The sequence below is a fragment of the Protopterus annectens genome, chromosome 12.part0, assembly GCF_019279795.1.
Source record: "Protopterus annectens isolate FY-2018-M chromosome 12.part0, PAN1.0, whole genome shotgun sequence".
In the NCBI taxonomy this organism is placed as follows: Eukaryota; Metazoa; Chordata; order Ceratodontiformes; family Protopteridae; genus Protopterus; species Protopterus annectens.
In genome coordinates, this window is record NC_056746.1 from 492,080,373 (window position 1) to 492,102,771 (window position 22,399).

General features: G+C 38.3%; 1 protein-coding gene across 2 annotated transcripts in view; it reads left to right on the forward strand.

Annotated features, from left to right (window-relative positions):
* Positions 1-22,399, forward strand: part of PMM2 (phosphomannomutase 2) — a 265,695-nt gene that overhangs the window by 99,537 nt on the left and 143,759 nt on the right. The gene's annotated exons all lie outside the window — the stretch shown is intronic.

The window sequence follows — 22,399 nt, forward strand, 5'->3', positions numbered from 1 at the left end:
TAAAAACTTCTAAAATAGACAATGAAATCCAACATCTTCTTTGGACTATTAGGGCTGTAGCAAGAAAAAACATAACTAAGAAATGGAAAAACTCATTACCATCTTAGTTTGAAGAATTTCTGTCATTGTTAAAAGAAGCAGTCATCAAAGAGACAAGAATAAAGGAAAGCAAAATATATCGCAGGACTATTCAGAAAAATCTTTGGACTAAAGTTCCACCATTTATTGGCTTTTATCAAAATATTGTTACCTCCAAAATTTGATAACTATATAACTAGTTAATTTATTTATTAACCTTCATATTAAGACGTGTTAAATAAGAATTCCGGCAACTGTGTACATATTGTATATAGTTTTAAAATGTATTGTTTAATTTTTAATATGTATCAAATTTTATGAATGTATGTATCAGTGTAACACATCATGAAGATTTTAATAGAATACAAAAATTATTTGATCAAAAATACAGAAAAAAAATAAAATGTGGTTAGGCGGCCTACAGTCCCTGTGATCACTTGCCTAATATTGCTCCTGTATTCCTATTTAATTTGTTGTGACAGGGAGGTATGTGACTAGTGAGTCAATGTTTGTGCTGAAGTAAGCCTTTGTGCTGTCCTTAGGAGCATTACTGCAGTTTGGGTTGTTAGTGAATCTGCTTTTAAGTTATCAAATTCCATACTGGGCTGAAGTAATTGTGGAGAATTTTGTTTAAGGTTTGGGACGATTTGTGGAATTTTAATTACTAAACGTGTAGTCTGATGGCTAGGTAGTTTATTTGTAATAACTCCCGGGGTAGGGTGTTGATGAATAATTAGAAAAACAGTGGCCTGGGCACTGATTCTTAAGACATACCTTGGAAATGGAGCTAATGTCTGAGTGGTTATTACTGACTATAACTTTTGAAAACTGTTTTTAGATGGGTAGTGAGAAAGCCATTGCAAAGTTTCACCAGAGGGAGAATAGAATGCTATTTTTGCTGTAATATTGAGTGACATACATTTTTTGAATGCGTGTTTTAAATCTGTAATTATAGCTTTTGCTAGTAAACCTTGCTCAGTATTTGAGAATATTTGATTTATTACAAAGAAAATAGCTACTATATATTGCCAGTTAATTTGTTGCACTTTTTTATGTTTTCAAGCATTTGGTCACACACAATTTTTCTAATACTTTTTCTAGAGGACAGATGTTAGCATTGATCTGATAGGCATTAGTGGACAAGGGAGCAGAGTTACCAATGGAGTGATAGTTGTTAGTGAAGGAAGAGGAGGGGACTTCAGGATGTGGGCTTGTAAATGCACATTTAAAGCAATGGGATGTTTTTTTTGGGGGGGGGCTAATGTGCATATTTGTAATTTGTGTGTCCTTATTTTAGTAGCTTTGGATGTAAAGCCTGATCATTTGCATTGTCATTGTAGTCTGTTTTGTCTAGTTCTTTTGACTTTTGTGAATTTTATTGATTTTACTGTAAAATTGGAGATTTGGCAGTACTTTGTGTAGTAGGATGTTGAGGGTTGGTGCTGGTGCATTGTTAAATTAATTTTTTGGAGATAGTTATGAAGAGATATTGTCATTTATGGAATTTAGAGTGTATTTGGAGCATTTGTGCTTAACTGTCTGGGGAGCCTTTGGAAGGGTTTTTAGTGTAAAAAAAACTGTATTGTTTTCTAGATTTCTTGGTTTTCTTAGGATTTATTTATTTATGTATTTTTAGACATCCTAAGTTTATTTGAAGTTTGTTCATGTGATTCTGTCTTGTAATGGTAAAATTGATCTGTAGATTGACAGCATTTAATGAACTATTTAAATCCTTTTTCCATATTTTCTCATTATTTCGTTAGTTTTTCATTTGAGCATGAGCCATGGAATTTTATTTCCATGCAATTGTGGATAATTATATTAAAAATGTTGAGTGTGCTGATATTGGGTCAGTATTGTTACAGAGTAGTCCCATTTATGAGCACAAGTTATTTTAACACAGTATATTCTGTAGATTCTAGAATATAACAAGTTAGGATTGTTTCCTGGGGACGGGATTGTTTTGGGCTGGAAGAAGAATAGGAAAGGGGTTTCACCCTGGTCTTTGCAGTCTGTCTCTCACGGCCTGGAGGCAAGTGTTTCCATTCCAAAAAAAAAGTTCTTTATTCTCTTTTAATACTACCTTTAAGTCAGTTTGAAGGGAATTTTCCATCTCAGCATTATAAATTATTGATGTCTGATTAAACTTTTGTTTTAGAAGCTATTGCAAAGATTTCCCAATGAGACATTATTTGGCCATTTAAAGTTCTGACCTAGAAAACAGTATTATTAAAAACTGTCATTTCAGTCAGATGAGTCCATGTTAACAATTTCTGTTCAGGAAGCCATGCACTACTTACCAAATATCATTCCATTCTAATATTTCTTTAAAGTTATGTATGATTTTGTCCCTATTCCCAGAATTTTGTGGAGAGGATTTTGCATTGCATGAATCCTCAGTGACCTTTCTTTCATCTCTAGGATCTGATGCATTTTCTGTCCATTCCTCAACAGATGGGTCTCTGATCTGAGGCCACTTTTTCAGATCTTGGATCCATAGCTCAGGCTCCTTCCCTTACCATTAATCCCCTTCTCTCCCCAACATTACCCCAGATCTCATTTGCCGCTTGTAGAGTTTCGACTCCTTTTGTGGGTCAGGCTATCATTCAGCTAATTGTCTTTTGGTTTTGATATTAGTATATTACTCTCTTCTTCTAATAAATGCCTTCCCTTTCCCATATCTATGTGTTTTATAGATAAACAGCATTGTCTTTTCTATGTCTTCTGCACTTTCTTTTATTACTAGTCTTTTACCATTGCTGCTGGCATTCTCCCTTTATTGAAAAACTTTACACCAACCTCCCTTTACTTGGTATATTACCTTTTTCCCATTGCTGATAGTGTTGCTCTGTGCATCTCCTTTTCTCCCTACATGGACTATGTCAGAAAAGCCTTCTGGGTTTAAGAGGTGTGGCTTGTAGCCACAAGATGTCAAATTCTGATTCCCATTCAAAACGGATGAAGATTGTTCTGTTTACATGGCATTTGGTCATCCGACCACATCTGAATGATAGAACAAACTAGTGCTTAAGGGTCTTGTTTCCTCTCAGTCCTCAGAATCTGCATCTGGAGCGTCCCTTCTGGGAAAAAGACCTTGGATGAACATAAAGGGGACAAGAGTGACAGGCACAAAGAAAAGGGCAAGAAGATGAGTAAGTGATATCCTGATCACTCTCTGTCATCCACCCTATCTCCTGCCCCAGCAAAAACTCTCAAGCCTTTGAATTCAACTAGTCTTTCGGATCCGATTTAGAGTTTGGCCCAAGATTGCACCCCCCCCCCCTCCAGAGCTGAGGTTTTCCCCAGATCCAGTCTTTCCCAGGCACTGTTTACCCTTTCTACAGCAGAGATCTGCACAGCGATTTTCAAGACCACCTTCCACTTCTTGTCATTGAGATCATCAGGTCTACCAGAAGCTTGACAGAAATTTGATATAGATAGAATAATGAGGAAGGTCCTCAGGACCCAAATTCATTTGGGAGTTATTCAGTCTTCATCTCCCATCAGACCCATGAGCTTGCTGTCTCTCCCCTTACCTGTAACTATTCCTACCCTGATCCAACCTCCTGTTTCAGGCTTGTTGGAGTCAAGTTCTTCCAGATTGCCTATGTCTGATCCAAGGTTTCGGTCGTCCTGTATTCTGGCACTGTCTCTGACCCAACTGCCTACAATTTCCGCAGAAGGATCTTGTAGCTGAGGTTTTGTCATCAAGTCGGGAGGGGGGGGGGTAAGGATGTGACTCCAGCTATAGGAGCCTTCCCTTCTTCTCTGACCCTCCGCATTAGCTTGGCTCAAGCTTCATTATTGGAGCTGAGCCAGGATGGTGCCACTGGTCATGCTGCTGCGGCAGCTTTCACTCCTGCTTGAATGATCTTTGGTTTCCCCCATCAGCTTCTACCTTTTGAAGCAATGAAGAGAACTCTCACTATGACTGGAGAGCGGACATTTTTATCCCTCTTGGCTTCACCTGCTCTGAAATTGATAGCCCTGGTCCCGATCCTGCACAATCTAACACATTGGGGCAACTGATAATTCAGCAAGGCAAAACGACAAACTAGTTAAAACACACACAGCTGGTCAGAAACCTCAGGAGACACGCAAGAGATAACTAGAAACAAAATTTATTTTTGTAAAGCGCTTTTCGTCTGTGTATTAACACAAACTTCCTCAGACAGTTTAAATCACAAAAAGCTCCACTATAAATACAAAAAAAGTAATTGAATAATAACCACTTCATTTACACTTATTAAATTAAGTGCAATCAAACAATCAAGCATGAATCTTTGTATAAAAAATTTTTAAAAGAACAGTATCAGATAAGCTAAGAAAAGGCTTAATCAAACAAGCTTATTCTGATTAGCTTAATCCAAGAATGGACAGTCACTTAAACACTAACAATCACTTGAAACTAAAAAATATTAAAAATATTTATGTTTATATATATATATATATATATATATATATATATAATAAAAACTATTTATATTTATATATTTAATAGAAATATTTAAGATGGGAAGGTTATTCACCGGGCAGTGTACTAAAATACCCAACATGTACTTTTCAATAGTGTAGTACAAATACTTAATTCATATTTTACACCACTGAATAACATATACAAACTGATACAAAAAATGTAAGAAGTATTTATGAGATATGACAAGAATATATTTACAAAATTTATCTATAACCTATATACACATATTATCCATAAACTATATGTAAACATTAAATAAATATATGTTAAAACTATCTAATTTACTTATTAAAAGCATGTTCTATTCATCTTAATAAACTTTTTATTTTCAAAATACAACTAATAGAACAACTTTCATTCAAACCTGGGAAATTATAAGCATTTAACCTTATCTGCCATAAGAGTTCTAATTCATCTAGTCTAAGTGAATCAGAGCCACCCCGAAAGTTATGAAAAACCTGATCTATTATGGTAAATTTAAAACTGTGATCAGGAAACTGAACTATATGCTTGGCCAATGCATTTTCAACTTTCTGTTTTTTAATAGCATTCAAATGCTCATACATACGATCACGAAGTCTCCTTTCTGTTTTCCCTACATAATAAGCCAAACATGACTGACATTGGGCTAAATAAACAACCATCTTAGAATTGCAATTAACTCTCAACTTCTGATAATATTGAAAGTTATTAATACAGAATCTATGAGATTCAATCACGAATGAGCAATACTTACAAGCCTGGCATTTAAACATGACAGCTGTTCTTACTGGGGGTTTAACTTGTTGTTCAAAGAAAGCTTTCAAATTTTTACCTCTTTTGTAAGTCACGGATGGACGTTCACCAACACTGGCAAAAACACTCTTATCATTCTTAAATATTTCCCAGTTTTTAAGCAAAATCTGAAAACAATCTCTGCTGTTAAGATTATAAGTGGTGATAAAAGAAACAACTCCATTTCTCAATAAAGAATCTATAGGTGGATCTTCGAATAATACTGAACTGTTAATAGGTGAATCTTCAAATAAGACTGGGCTATTAACTATACAGTTTGTCAATATAAAGGAATTATTCAAGATAGGTGCAAAAAATTGATTCAGGCGTTTTGTTGATACTTCGTCAATAATTTCGTCTACTAAATACTCAGGATAGCCTCGATGAACAAATAATCCCCTAATAAACAGGCACTCTGAATTAAATTCATGGTCTAAAGTAGTTATACGAGCTGCCCGAACTAGTTGACACTTAATAATAGCCCGTTTTTGGTGAAGAGGATGACGACTAGAAAAATGTAACAAAGAATTACAATATGTATTTTTTCTAAAAATAGAAGCCGTAAGTTTATGGAATGAAAAATCTTTAGTCAAAAGGACATCTAAATAAGCAATAGAGTCCACACTAAAAGTGTGTGAGAAAGATAAAAAATTAGTCGTGGAATTAAAGTAGTCCACTACCAATTCACATAGGGAACTGTCACCATCCATCAAAATAAAGATGTCATCCAGAAATCGGGTATAAAAGATAAACTTGTCGTGAAACGCACAGTTATTAAACACAAAAAGGTGCTCCCATTGGGCCATAACCATATTTGCTACACTTGCCCCACATGGGGAACCCATAGCGACACCCACTTTCTGAAGGTAGAAATTCTCTTCAAACGTAAAATAGTTATGGTCAAGCACTAACTCTAATAGTTCTTGGACCAAGCTGATTTCAGTTTTGGTACAACCTAGACGCTTTAACACATCAGCAACCCACTCTAATGCTATTTCATGTGGAATACATGTATAAAGATCCTTAACATCTACGGTTAAAAAATTATACCTGGGGTTAAAATGCAATTGATTCATCTTATTAAGGAACATCCAAGAATCCTTGCAAATTTGTTTCAAACTAACCAAGTATTTTTGAAGAATAGAATCAACCACTTTAGCACATGGGTAAGTGGGGGATCCTCTGCCATCAATCAAAGGTCGCATCGGTGGATCAATGGGATCCTTATGAATCTTAGGGATACCAAAAAATCGGGGAAATTTAGGAAAAGATGTAGACATATAATTGTAAATATGTTGAGGAATACTACCTTCAATAAACATGTCTTCTATAACATTCTTAATAGTTGCATAAGCTTTGTTAATTTCAGACAATGAGCTCTCAACATATGAAGGTGAATGCAATACTTCAAGAATCCTATTATTGTAGTCACATTTATCAAAAATAACTACCCCACCCCCTTTATCAGGCTTGCAGAGCTTGATATCATTATGCTGAATAAATTCTAGACAGTCCCTTTATTGCAAGCAGTTGTCACTATAAGTACCTTTAAATTGCCCTAACTGGGCTTGATTCCGAATGTCAAGCTCACATATAAGTTCAAAAATTTGTAATAAAGGGTGTAATGGTGGATTAAATGTACTAGGGATCCTAAAATTATTATTATTCATAAGGGCTGAATTCCCCATCGTTAAATTCAAATTAAGTTTCCTAGTAAACAATTTTAAATCAATAATTGTTTTAACCACATCTAGTTTAGACGGTGGAACATAAGTATTACCCTTAGCAAGTAGCTCAACCACATCCACAGAAATATCAACAGAAGAAAAATTATATACTTTAAAATCGCCACTAAGATTGTACAATATAGTAGGCATAACAGGACCAGAAGTAGAATTCTCGTCACCAGTATGAGCTAAACTATCAGAAAAGGAACCAAGGTTAAAAGGTATGCTAACACTTTCATGTTCTAAAAAATCATTAAGAATAGGTGAAAGCATAATATCAGAATTATCTACTACATCAGAAGACAAACAAACATCGCTTATTAACTGTACTTCTGTTTCTTTTTCTGGTTGTTGTAACCAGTTTGTTGTTTGTCTTGCTCCTAAAAAATTAGGGTCATTAGATCTTAAATTATAATGACCAGTCCTATTACTATGTTGTGCAAGTTCAATGTTCCCCAACGTAGATTGAACCGGTTCATCAAGATTGATGGTGTTTCTGACCAGCTGTGTGTGTTTTAACATTGGGGCAACTGGTTTACACTAGCCATGAGACGGTCCTCGGCATTTCCCTCAGGCTTCCAATACACCATTTTCAATCAAGAAGCTTGGTCCCTCAAATCGCCCCTGATGATGTCTCATTCGGGATTTAATCTCTTGCTGGGCATGCAAGGAACTGGACATCACAGAACCAGTCCTCCGGAAACTGGACAAATACATTGTTGCCCCTAAAGACCTCTCTGACTAGACCAAATGCCTAGCGGTGGATGCCATGGTAGTGGTGGCAGCCACTAAGAAGGAGCTTACAGAAGATCTGTCCATCCTCCTAACGGGGTTTTTGACAGATTTGGGAAGCATGTTTGTGCTTCAGCTACCTTTGCTGTAAGGTCACTGAATTGGATGGCACATGTATAGAGTTCAAAGAGACTTGATCAAGGAGCTATCCAAGTCTCTTTCTGGACTCATGCCTGCAGAAGATGAGAAAGCAGTGGATTCACAGCTGGCCACCTTTCAGTCCCTATCAAACTGCTCCTGCATGCATGTCATATCAAATGCAACAGAAGGTGTTTTGAGAGCCACAGGAACAGGCATTATAGTAAGGAGGCATTTCTGGATGCAGTTATGTGACTTCACTGAGCCTTTTAAGACATGTTTTATCAATGCCCCATTTGATGGCTTAAACTTCATCCCTAATGTCAAAGACACACTGTCCATGAGTGAACAGGATGAGCAAACTCTTTTTGCTGTAGGCATACAATTTTCTAAACCCCCCAAGGACCTTCACTAGAAACCAGAAAGATGGTAAGAAATTGTATTTTTTGGATGTCCCAAGGGTTTTCTCAGATACTTCTGGAGGTAGATCCCCTCCCAGAGGCAGAGAAGGATCTTTTAATGGTAGACTTTGCCCTCATGGCATTGAAGGCCTGCAGAATGAAAGCTTCAAGGGGGTCCCTTCTCCGAGAGGCTTCTTAATGGCTGCCCATCTGCTGCCCTCTAGAGGCAGTTTGGGGGGTGCTTGTCTCTGCACCCAGAAGCCTGGATGTCCATCACCAAAGATGTCTGGGTGCAGACAGTAATTTCCAGAAGCTATTTCTTTCACTTTTCTGTCCACCCCCATTACAAAAGAAACTTCACAACATACCACTCTCTCAAAGAAAAACAGAATTGGAGACAAAAAAAGCTGCTAGACAAGCGAGTCATCCAAGAGGTCTCACCAGACCAGCAAGGGTTCGGAACTTATTCCATATTCTTTTTAGTGCCAAAAAACAACTGGGACCTAAGGCCAATTCTGGACCTCAATCACTTGAATCAGTATGTCAAACACAAGTTCCAGATGGCCTTGGTAAAGTCTATACTCCCCTTTCTAAGGAAAGATAACTGGATATGCTTGGTAGACCTTCAGTATGCATACTACCACATCAAAAATGGACAGACACTCCAGGGGGTTCATTCACATCTACATGAGAGCCAGTCATTTTTAGTTCAGAGCCCTGCCTTTTGTTCTCTCCACAGCCTCTTGGGTGTTCACCAAATGCATGATTGCAGCTCATATCCAGTTGCAAGGGTTCCAGGTGTTCACCTATCTTGATGGTTGGCTCCTTACTGCTCCTACCAGGTCTCTGCTGATCCAGGCCAGAAGCTGTTTGCTTCAGCTATGCTCCAATCCAGGAATTACAGTGAACCAGTCAAATCTCAATTCTTCCCAGTACAGGTTCTGGAGTTCATAGGAGCCCACTTAGACATGATCATTCAAATTGCAGAATTACCAGAGAACTGGTTAATTACTCTAACAAGTCAGGCTCAACAACTTCTGTCCTATCCGATGCCTCCTACCAGATTGGTCCTACAACTTCTAGGATTGATGGCGATGTATTATGTGAGAGTGTTACAGTGAATACTAGCAGTCCAGTGGTCCACCAGATCCCAGCCTGTGACTCTTCCAATCCATTTAACAAAAATCTGCAGATATCACATAACTTGGTGGATCCAATCTCCAGAGGTGCTTTGGGGGCCAGCCCTATGTCCCTCCCTGTTGCAAAGCTACAGTGACCACAAATGTTTCCCAGATAGGGTGGGGGGGCATTGCCTCAGACTGATTGTCCAAGGCATATGGACCCCATCAGAGGCAAGTCTTCAAATCGGTGTCTTGGATATGAGGGCAATCTTTCTAGCATTGCAGGTCTTTCAGGATGCTCTTCCTGTAGGGGGTGATTTCTTTCCAGACTGACATGTCAGCAGTCTGGTACATCAACAGACAAGGGGGAACACACTCCTACCCCCCCCCATATCAAGAAGTGATGAGAGTATGGCACTGGTCGTTGTCTTGCAACCACTTTATGATAGCAAGGCACATACCAGGGAAAAGCAACATCCTAGCAGACAGGTTTCTGGTATGACTGTATGGGCTGCAGTTGGTACAGCACTACATACTGTTGAAGCTCCAGTATAAATTTTCATTGCTGTGTCATGTAGTTTATGGTAATGCATGTTTGTGTTTAGATAATGGTTCTTGCAGGACTTGAGGGCAAATTTGATCTGAAGTAATGTTGAGGACATTAGGTGGTTATGAGTAAGGGGAGGAGTCTGAGCTATGGATCCTAAGTGTGAAAAGCATATGAAGTTGTATCATCAGTTGAGGAAGGATGGAAATAGACAATACAGATCTATTGTGGTAAGTTTTGTTTAAAAGGGCATCAGTCTTTCATGATGGCATTGTTGGAGCATACCTCTCAACTTCTTCTATGATTTAAGAGCAGCACTGTGATTTTGGCCCACAGTTTTAACCTTGCTCCTAGATTTATAATGTTTTTCATAAAGGTAGCCCTGTTTGTGGGTGCATAAAATTTTAAATACATAAACTAAGCTTATACACAAATTTGCCACCTCTAACTGTGTAGAGTCTAGTATATAAATACCTTCTGTTGTGAAAAATAAGAAATTCATTTTCTTTTTAACCCTACGCTATGATTTGTAAAGGCCAGTGCTTTGATTTTTAATGCTTTGCGGTTGACTGGTATGGATAGGAGTTTTCAATGTCAGGAAAATGTTTAGGTTGCTATCCTTATCAGCAAAACTAAATACAAAAATATAAGGGAGATGATTTTTCTGAGTTATGGTACGGAATCAGAATTGCCTAGACACTGGTAAGGCCTTGTTGTGTCTAATTATGGTGGCTGCCAAAAAAACAATTGCTAGAAAATGGAAATCAAAATCTAAACTAACTATATTAGAAGTAGTGAATATACTAACATAGGTAAAATGGATAAAACTTCTTTAGAAAAAGGTAGGAGCAAACTACATAGGAAAAAATGGGAATTGTGGGAACAATACATATAGGGGAGGAATGAGGTTTAAAAAAAAAGGCAAGACTTAAATGAGCTACGTAATGTTTGACTGAAAATGATTGGGTAGATTATAGGTGATGTATAATGTTTGCAACTGGGAGTGTGTCAGTATGGTTTGTGATGTAAAATGCTTGCACCTAGGATTGTGTCAGTGTGGTTCATTTTCATTTATATAAATTTATGATTTTTTTATGTCATTAGTGATGGTTTAATAAAGATGTTTCAAGTGGCAGGGATTGAATAATTTATGTAATGTTGCTTAGGTTATACGGTATATAGCAGTATATGTGAAGTATAATGTTAATATTAATTTAGTATAATTTGATTACTTTTGTATAAATGTAAATTATTTGCCTGTGTTAAAGAGTGATAATTTAATAAAGATGTTTAAAAAAATTGTATGGTATGGGACTTCCAAGATGGCTGCACATTGATCAAAAGCTTAATTTCAACTCTACCAATGTGAAGAAGAAAACTGAGAAATAACTAATAATTCTGCCAATTTGAGAACTTGTAATAAAATAGACTAGAAAAAGATTTGGAGGAAATCCTGACTTTGAAGAATCCTGCATTTTTTCAGCCAAAAGCAATTCAAGCCTAAGCTTTGGTACAAAAGATGGCTTACAGTAATTTAGAGGAAAAAATAAAGCAAATGTACTCAGGTGTGATTAACATAAATTAAACCTTGAAAGAGTATATCCACTCACATAAGAGTCTGGAAAAAACAGAGACTTTAACTAGCTATTCAGATGAACTGCAGGATGGCTGAGTATGAGACTTCTCAAGAAGAGATGTTTTAAAAAAATAAGCGTTATGAAGACTATGCGAGCAGAGAAAACGTGAGATTTTCTGCTGTACCAGAGAAAATGGAAGGAATAGACTGTGTTGATTTTATGAAAGCCAAATAAACAACTGAGCTAGTGTTCCACAGCAGAGCTTATTTGATGGGGCACATCAAATGTATGCCCCAAACCTGGCCATGAGAAACTATATTAGTTAAGATGCAATCCTACCAGTAGAAAGTGTTGATCCTCACAAAACTGTTGCAGAAGGGAAAAGTGTTAAAAATTGGAGACAGCAGAATGTTTGTGGGATATGATTATTCACTGTATACCAGGCAGAAGCAAAGAAATTTATCCCAGCAATCGGGAAAAGTCAGGAGACAGGTGTGAGTCAAGCTGCTGTATTCAGTTGTCTTCAGAATATTTTTTTCCTGGAGAATCCAGTACATTTTTTGATTAAGAACAGACTAAGGAGGAAATATCAAGGTTTACCCAACAAAAAGTGAACCATCAAACTGAATGGGGCTCTGCATCTCATTCTTCTGACATTAAAATTCACAGAAAGCCATTGCCAGTCTTTTCCAATGTTCCAAAGGAAAATGCCTGAGAGAGAGAGAGAGAGAGAGAGAGAGAGAAAAAAAGTACACATTGACTAGAAGAATCAGGAGTTCCTTGGACTTAAACCAGGCTCTGGTGTTGCAGATGAAGAAGACCAACACTGACATTTAGTGAATAAATGTGAGATTATAAAGCATGGGACACATTTGTGAAATACGGTTTTGCAAGGAAAAAGAGGCTGAGCAAGATTGGAATTTTTTTGGCTTTGTTTTGCAGTCCAACCACAAGTTTGACATATGCCTCACTTTATTAATATTTAAAAGGACGCTAAAAGGGGAAAAAACTAAGTAAAACAATTTTTGTTCCTAAAAGTATTTGTATGAAACATTTCTTCATGAGATAAACTGCACATTCTATAGTAAAGCAGTTTTGTGTAGTATATAGTCAGGGTTATTTTGAATGCGGGGAGGGGTGAGTCTTCAGTGATTGTTGCACATGGTAATGATATTAAAGTGAACAATACTTTTTATTTTAAGAAATGTAGGCTTTACAATGCAACAAGAGAGGAAAGGCTGGCCAAAAAGAAAGTTTGTAATATGCTGTGATCTTGGGCTGCTGGGGTGGGGTGTAAAACTGCACTGAGTATATTACATGTAGAGCTGAGATTTTCTCTTATTTTATTTTTGCAAAAGGTGAATGTCTGGATTATTGCCCTTGGTGTAATCAATAAACAAGTGTTTATTTGTAATCAAGTACACTTGGAAAATAAGACAAAATGATGAAAACCATGAGAAGTGCTAATTAGCTTGTTTTATTCTGTTAGCATGTTCAGTGGTAGTCATGAAGTCTGCAGCTGAAAGCAGTTGTGCTGATGTCCTTCTATATCACTGTTGCAGTATTATACATAGAAGGCATCTTCCACCCTGGGCAGCTCTATGCTCAGCCAGTATGCAAAAACCCAAAAAGATTGTTTGCGCCATACGTCGCATTTATGCTCCCTGCACAGAATGTAGGCATAAAAGGGAAGGACCAACGTAACTACTAAGAACTTCTTTGCCGCTAGTTTGAACGCAATTTTTGCCAGTTGGTCTGAATGCCTTCTTACTGTATTGAATATTTAGTAACACCAGATAAGTACCCCATTGGGGTTATTGTTTACATTTCCTGCTCTTGTATTTTATTATGCTACCTAGAGTTCATGTCATCCAAGGGAAAGTGTCAGTGTGGGAGGCAGATTCCCTAAACGGATCATCATGAATAGTGTTATTTTTGTTTGTGTGCTTCCCATGACTATACCTCTTCTAGTATCTGTAAGGCATTTGTGCGTAAGACACTCTGAAGTCATTTGTCTTCCTTGGCTATTTATCTTGATAACCAATGGCTTAAACAATTAGCCCAGGATACCATGGCAGAATCCTTTAACTCTGAGATACTCCTGTTAGGTAAAAAGAAGGCCAAGAAATTTTGACTGGATTCTTTAGCTGCCCAGCCTTCATTGGGCATCCCTGTAGAAGCAGGTAATAGCTCTGTAGGTCATTCAGCGTCTGTCAGATTCCTCTGCTACGCCATCTTTGGAAGCTAGCATGGATCTGTCTTTTTGCACATCCTCTGAGGCTTGCAGGTTTCTTGTGTCTTCTCTGGACATCGAGAGAGACTTTAAATATCTCCGAGGGACCTAGAGGGAATCCACAAATATTGGTCAGGGTTGAAGTTCTGAGTTCTCTTATCGAATCTTGCCAAGGGTCAGAACCTTTGGTATTTGTTAGGACTGATGTCCCTTCTAAGAAAAGTCAAGAACTGAAACATGCTTAGGTCCATCCTGAGGATTCTCTGCGATAATGGCAAGAGTTTATTCAGGGCTTGTTTTCTACCTTAATGACCTTAAAGTCTCCTCAAGGGGTTTTAGTACCTGCTCCTCCTTGGATCTACCCTTTCTAAACAGCTTAAGGAGCCAGATTCCTCAGATGATGATTCAGTGTCTGGTGAGGGATCTTTTGTCCTATTCTTCACTGATGCCTTCGCCTTTGACTTATCGTTCTGATAAAGAGTCTGTTAGCCCCGAGTCTCCTTTTGAGGAATTTCCCTCTGGAGACACAATTGCTAGGATGATGGAATTCTTTAAGTGGAGTTCTTTTCAAGTGTCTGGTATTCAGAAAAGATATGAGTTGCTTCAGGTGGATACTCCTAAACCATCACCAGTCCCTCCTGTGTTGGCTAGATACTTGCATTGCTGCTTCCAGGTCTCCTGATTCTCAGCCTTCTGCTCCTAAGAAACGTAATAGGATCTAGAAGGTTCCTAAAAATTGTCAATTTTTATTTAAATTTCCTTTTGCTGATCCTGCTGCGGTGTCTGCCTCTTCTGACAAACATTTAAACTTTTGCCCTCTTCCAAAGTTTTGCCTTCTGATAAAGATAGGACAATGGAGAGGACTGGTAAGAAAGTTAAAGTTTACACTGCTTCTACTTTGGCCTTTAGAACTATTAATTGCCAGATCCACATGACAAGATATGCTCTGGCCTTGATTGTGCAGGCTTGTCAGGTTATCTCTGACCTTCCTGATTCTGAAGGCAAATCCTCTGCATTATCTTTTTTTTTTTTGGTTCTACTTATTAAGTGGCTCGCCACTCTAAGTGTAGTTTTGATGCTGCTGATGCCTCTTCTAAGGCTGCAGCTTTTGGGTCCATCATAAGGCACGTTATTCATGGCTTCATCTCCAGTCTCTACCTGAGGACATTAATGCCATGTTATTGGATGTTCCTTTGGATAATACTCATGTTTTTGGGACTGCTGCTGCTGGCATGTTTAAATCTCTTCAAGAGAAGGGCAAAGCCTTTCAAGATCTTAAACGTATTTTTGTCTCTCTTGTCCCTAAGTTGCAGAGGAATTATCCTTCTAGGTCTGCTTTTGTTTAAAGGCAACCATGCCAGGCCTCCAAGGGCAGGAAAGGTGAGAGGTGGGCCCCCTCTGGTTCATAGGTTCATACTAGGCTATCTGCCCTAGGGCATTTACAAGCCTAGCCAGAGTGTGTTTGGCTTTCGCCACCCTTTGAATTGAGTTTACTGTGCCCTTTTTAAGGTTAGTTTACTGTGCTTCTGTCTATTAGTAACACAGAAGTAATCCCCGGAGTAAACCTACGATCTCCCATCTACTCGTCAAGATTCCTCTTGAAGAGAGTCAGTGAGGGGCTCTGCCTAACATGTACTGGGATTTTATTCCAGAGCGAAGGGAGCCTCTGGGTTATGAATCTGTCCCTCCAGCATATCCTATTTATTTCTGTTCTGAGGTTCAAGTCCCTCGAGCTCTTAGCTCTAAGGGATTTGGATTTTCTGAGGTGGAGCATGTCCATTAATTCCGGGTTGGACATAGCTTTATACGTCAGGCATAGATCGCCTCTAAGTAGGCAGTATGCAACTGAGTAGATCCCTATGGCCCAGAAGCATTCTTTATCTGATAAGCCTGCTTCTATTTGACAGTTCACCCCCCCTTTCTTTTAGACCAGGTTCCTTTACCCCTTCAGCTCTCCCTTTGTCCTCCAAATTGGCTTCTCATCACTTCAGACTCTTGGTTCTTTCTATCATCAGTTGGTTTACTTCATGGTATGAAAATCTCTCCCTTCTTTTTCAGGGATTCCTCAACCTCTTCTAGAGCATTTCCCAGACATTCTAGGTTCCCTGCTGAACCAAGGAACCATTCAACCTGCCCGAAGGGGTTTTTATTCCAGGATATTCCTGGTTCCTCAAATGGAGGGAAGTTGGAGGCCTAGTTTGGATCTCTCCTGGCTCCAACACCCTTCTCAAGATCCCTCTCTTTTTGGATGCTTACTCTTCAAACTCTTCTTTCCTCTTTTATTACCCCAGGCTTTTCTGGTGTCCTGGGATCTGAAAGATGCTTACTTTCATAACCCTATTCACCCTCTTTATATGACGTTTTTATATTTCTCTATGTTTTCCTCTCATTTTCAGTTCTCTACTTTGCCCTTTGGCCTCTCTACTACCCCACGGGTATTCACAAAATGCCTAGCTCCTGTGATTGCCTTCTGCAGGCTCCAAGGCATTCTGATTTTTCCTTATCTGGACAACTTGTTGCTTCAGGCACCTTCTCCCAGTCAATTGTTACAGGATCTTCAGCTCACCATCTCTCTTCTTCAAAGTCTGGGAATCATTTACCATCAACTTCCAAAAGTCCTTCTAGACATCCTCTCTGGATTGTTTGTATCTGGGATGAAGGAGTCGGACAGTGCCAGTATTGGCCTCTCTTCTATCTCCAAAGGTATTGTTGTTGACGGCCTTCTTTCAGTCTCTTCTTCCTCTGACCAAGTTGTCCGCCATGGAGTTTCTTTGGGCCCTGGATTAATGGCCTCTTTTATTCCAGTGTTTCCTCTTGCCAGACTGCATATGCGGAAGCTTCAAGGTACCTCATGTCAGTTTGGTTACAGCATTGTCACCCTCTGCATTTCAGTGTACCTCTCCTTCCCTGTCGCAAGTAGGAATTTGAGTGGTGGATTAAACAGTTTGCTCTCAACCCAGGCTAGCCCTTTCAGCCTTGACTTCCTTCTCAAGAGCTGTTCACCGATGGCTCACACATTGGGTAGGGGCTTCTTACAGTCACCTGAAACTTCAGGGTCTTTGGCCTTCCCTTCACAAGTCAGACCATATCAACATCAAAGTGATGATAGCTCTGATTCTGTTCCTTCAAGATTTTCTCCCCATGTTCTCTGCAGGCCCCTTAAAGGTGTACACAAACAACACTACAGTGAAATGGTATGTCAACAAGCGGGGGGATATGAAATCTTACCTCTAATGCATGATGGTGCTTCAGGCTTGGGAAGAGGCTGTCCGTTATTAGTTAACTTTTCAGGCAGTATACATTCCTTCAGAGCACAATATAGTGGCAGACGCACTGAGCAGGTCCAAAACACAGACTCACAAATGGATGCTTTACAGAGACACATTTCTGGACATTGCCCATTGGTAGGGTATTCCTTGGGTAGATCTTTTTGCCTCCCCTATAAACAGACAGCTTCCTCTCTTCTGTTCTAGAGTGCCATGCCATCTGCTGTGGAAGATGGCTGGCCTTTTCTTTCCTTAGAAGGGGATGTTTCTTTGCTTTCCTCCTTTTCCTCTACTTCCAGGAGTCCTGCATAAAATTCAGCTAGACTCCCCAAAAATCCTGCTAGGGACTCCCTTTTGGCCAATACAGCACTGATTACCTTCTTAATTCATCTGGCCAGGGGCAATCATTGCAAGTTAACCTCACCGGTTGACTCTCCTCGCACAGGACAAGGGATCTCTCATCCATCCCCACTTGTCCACTCTGCAACCACCACTGTGGGTGATAGGATTTTGTTCCCTTTCAGGCACCTGTTTTCTGAGGATGTGCTCCGGGTTTTACAGGAGGTAAGGATACTCTCAACCAGAAAATCTTGTATGTCCAAATGGAAAACATTGTGGTCTGATGCCATGCTTGTAACCAGGACCCTTTTTCAGTGGGGGAGTCCTTTTGGTCCTCTCTTGTTTTTGTGAATTGCTCCAGTCCATCTTGGCCTATTTTTCTGGGAAGGTCCATTTGTCAGCCCTTACTGCTTGTCTGCCCTCAGATTCTCCTTTGACTTTTCATTTTGAGGTCGAACAATTAGTCGTCCTGCATATTAGGTCTCTGAGAAGACCTATTCCTCCTCCTCCTTGAGACCCTAATTTTGCTTTGTAAAAAGTGACTTGGGCTCCTTTTCAGCCTGCAGATTCTGCTTCTTTGCAACACTGTACATGGAAGATCGTTTTGTTGCTGGCAATTACTTCTGCTCAGAGGGTTTCTGAGCTCCAGACCCTTATGGCCATTCCTCCTTTTTTGTTTTTTTTTTTTTCACAGAGATAGGGTGTCCCTTCGTATTAATCTTTGTTTACTACTCAAGGTAGTAAATGAGTTGTCCTTGAATCAGTCGGTGCAACTCTCTTCCTTATTTCCCTTTTCCTCAGTCTACTAATGAGAGGGTCCTGCATACCTTGGATTTGCAGACACCTCTGGTACTATTTGGATAAAACTAGGACTAGTCATAAGTGTGTTCAGCTTTTTATTTCCTTTCATCCCAGGTCTTTGGGTTTGGCTATTTCTAAGCAAACCATCTCCTCCTGGATAACCTAGTACATTTCATTTTGTTATTCTTTCCCTGGCAATCTCGGTCTACTTCTGTTAGAGCTCATTTCACTAGCACTGTTGCCTTCTTGAAGGGGTTGAACGCCAATTTCATCCTTGAAGCTGTTACTTGGTCTTCTGTCCACACCTTTGCTAAACATTATTAGTTTGGTATGGTTTTTAGGGCCAGAGCAGGTTTTGCTGAAACCATTTGATGTGGATTTGTTGAGGGCTCTTATCAGCCTTCCACCTCCCATTCTGTTTCTTGAGCTTTTTTACTCTCCCTTCTGTGTAGAATACTGCAACAGTGATATAGAAGGACATAGTACAGTTGTTTAAAATCTTACCATAACAGTAGATCTCCTTCTCTTCACTGTTGCAGTATTTGCTCCCTCCCTTTAACTCCCTCTTGTTTGTTCTACATTTTTCCCTTCTAGATGTGTATGGGCTTCCTTGTCATATGGAGAATGTTCTCTTCTGGAGCAATTTAGTTCTGGGTAGTTGCATCCCTTTTATGCCCTATGTTCTGTACGGGGAGCATAAATGTGACGTGGTGCATACAAGATCTTTTTAGGCTTTTGCATGCTGGCCGAGCGTCCGGTTTCCGTGAGCAGGAGATCCTGTCTATGTAGAATTCTGCAACAGTGAAGAGATAGATATCTACTGCTATGATAAGATTTTACACAACTATACTTTCTGAGTGAAACTGACAAAGATTCATTGAGTATTCTTTGCTGATGGAAATGCAGCATTTAAACATACAAAGGTAAGTAGCTTGGTGAAAAGTAAGGTTGGAAATTGTTGGAAGTGACTTAACAGAGATAGCAGCATCCCTAGCTGCCTTAATACTTTAATGCATTTAATAGAACAGTGTATAATTTTAGTTTTATTTAAAGATACCCATTGCACTTTTTTCCTAGTTCTAGAAGTTAATGTTTTCTGAAAGCATACAAGCTATTTTTCCCATCTGGGAGGGGAATAAAGATAAGAAAACCCATCACTGATCAGAGGGCAAAGGCTGTAACGTGCATTATCATGGCTCACCTTAATTTTAGGTTATGTAATACCTAGTAATAGTTCAGCTGTTGATTTGGGGCAGTTGTCCCCCTCAGTAGGGTTACATTTCATTTTTTGAATGTTTTCATAGTTTTGTGTTTGTTATAAGTTAATAGGTTACGGGATGTTCTGAAAATGTATTTAGTTTTTTTTTTTTGTTTGAGGGTGTTCATTAAAACAAAAAGTCTTGAAGGTGTGACATAGACTCAAGTGGAAATAAGAAACAACTGTGTACAGGATCAGCCTGCCAAATATTAGTGCATACATGTCACACAAAAGTTGGAAGTACACATTCAAAAAACGTTCATCTGTAATAGTTTGAGACAAAACGTCTCATCATAATGGCTATGTTAGCCATGTTATCTTGGAATGTAAATGGCCTTACATGTATAAACAAAAAAGTGTATTGAATTATATTAAGAAATGCAGAGTACAAACAGTACTGCAGGAGATGCATTTTGAAAGAAATTAATATGTGAATTTGAGAAAGAAAGGATTTCCAAATGGATATTCATCAGAATATCAGGGACAACAGTAAAGGGGAGTAATTCTGCTAATTGCTGGAAGAGCTACAATAGATGATAGAAGAGAACAAAAAATATAACAATGGTATATTTGTGATGGTAAGGGGCTGTTGACAAGGGAAGAGGATTAGCCTGACATATACGTATATTCCACCAAAAACTGCTGTTATGGAGTTAAGGAATTTTGAGGAGAAATAATCAGCTTTTCATCGGGTAATATTACTTATAGGTGGGATCTGGAATGTGACTTGCAATAGTGAGGATGGATCTGGGAACCTAGAAGGGAAATATAACAAAAGAGGGTAGATTTCTAAAGAAATATTTGAAGATATTTGGTATGGAAGACATGAATTCAGTAGTAAGAAATCTTGGAGAAAAATATGAATATTCTCTCTGGTATAACAACAAGGCTCTAGACTAGATAGAAATTATATTTCATGGTAACATGTGCATTTAATTGAAAGCTTCAAAGCAGACATCCAATAACTATTTCAGATCATATACCAATAAAAACAAAGTAAAAAATGCAGGATACTGAAGTAAAAATGAGATACAGGCACTTTCCCACTTACCTTTTAAAAAGAGAGGAATTTAAGGAATGTGTAGTGAAAATTATCCAAGAGTTTAGGGAGATAGAAATTTCTTCAGAAGTTATAGATAGTGAGTGGGATAAAATGAAAATGGAATTTAAAAATATTGTAGAACTTAAGGAGCAAGAGATGTGGTTAAGAAGAAATAGGAATTGCTTTGAGAACCTGACAAAGGTTAAAGTATTACAGAATAAGGAAAATCTCACAGAACAAGAAGAGGAACAATTGCAGAGTGCTAGAAGATAAGGGAGTATCTGGATTATATGCATGAGTTTAGAAAGATTTCTGTTAAGCAACCATTTTTGATAACAAAACTTTATGAAAATTTGTACAAACCAGAGAAATGTGAAAATCAAGAAAGAGCACAAATGGAAATGTTTAATTATGCCAAGATTAGAGGTACATGAAGCTCAATAGCTCTGAGGATATTAGATAAAAAGGTGATGTATAAGCAATCTACAAGAATGTTTTTGGGAACCGATAGCATTCCTGTCGAGGTTTGAAAGTTATGAAGGCAGAAAGTGATAAAGAGCTGAAAGGTTTTGTTTAACAGTATTTTAAAAGGAGAGGAAGCACCAACAAATTGGAAGAAAGCTGTGAAGGTTGTGCTATCTAAAGACACTTAAAGATCCATCAGACCTTGCTTCATATAGTCCCATTTAAATTTTAAACCATGATTCTATAAGTTTATGTCTGTACTAGATAAAAGAATGGCAAAAGTGTTGCCAAAATTGAAAGAAATGGATCACTGTGGTTTTGTGGAGAGGCAAACATTTGACAGCATTAATGGAACAATGATGATCCAGAGGGAAGCAGAATGGAATAAAATACTGCTGCTGTTGGTGGGTCTAGATGTAGAGAAAGCATTTTACAGAGTAAGCTGGGATTTTATGAGTAGGGCAATGGAAGCATTTGCATTCCCTGATACAATAATAAGGTTAATTAGGTGGATATATTTGAAGAATCACAGATGAGATCTGAAGTGAGAGTTCTGGTTCCTCTCTGTTAAATTGTGTCTGAACAGACTAACCATTTGCTTTATATTTAGAGCTGTTGGCAATGAAAATAAGGGACTCAGAAATTCAAATATATTAATTGGTATGGCAATCAAAGTTTAGCCTTATTTCAGATGATATTTTGTACCTGACAAATCCAGAAAAGGATGCCTCTGTGTAATGGAACATTTTGAGGTAGTTTTAAGTATTTTTAAGATAAAAATTAATAACCATAAAACAAAGGCTATAGCTGTAAATTGTCCCCATACATGAATTGCTTCAGCAATGACTATATTTATGTGGGGGCATGATAAAATAAAGTATTTAGGGAGATGGATTAAAATGGCTTCTGATATGGAAGCTAAGGATAAGTGGGAAAAGAGAAAACAAAAAGTAATACAACTGAGAAACTGGAATATCTTGCTTATGTAAATGGATAGTAAGATATAAGCAGGGAATTTTTTTTTAGTCCCTTTAGTTTTATGCACAGGCCAGGCATATTTTTTTTTATCAACGAGGTGAAGCTGTAGATAATTATATTAATAAAGAGTTGAAGAAATATGTCTGGAAGAATGTATCTTTGAGAGGAAGAGGACAAAAGTTAAGTGGGATAAGCTTATCCTTCCCATAGAACAAAGTGGTTTAGGATTACATGATTGATGCAGGAAAAATTCAAGAAATAAGGAGAAAGTGGGGTTTTGGATACAGATCCTTAAGGAGAATAACAATAGCCATACAGAATATTATATTCATAACGTAGCAGAAAGTATTCTAAGAACTAAGCCAGCTCAAGAATGGAGAAATATCTTTGTTGCTAGGGATGACTGCAAGTAGGAGTGCAGAGAATAGGCATGAAGGGGCTGGAA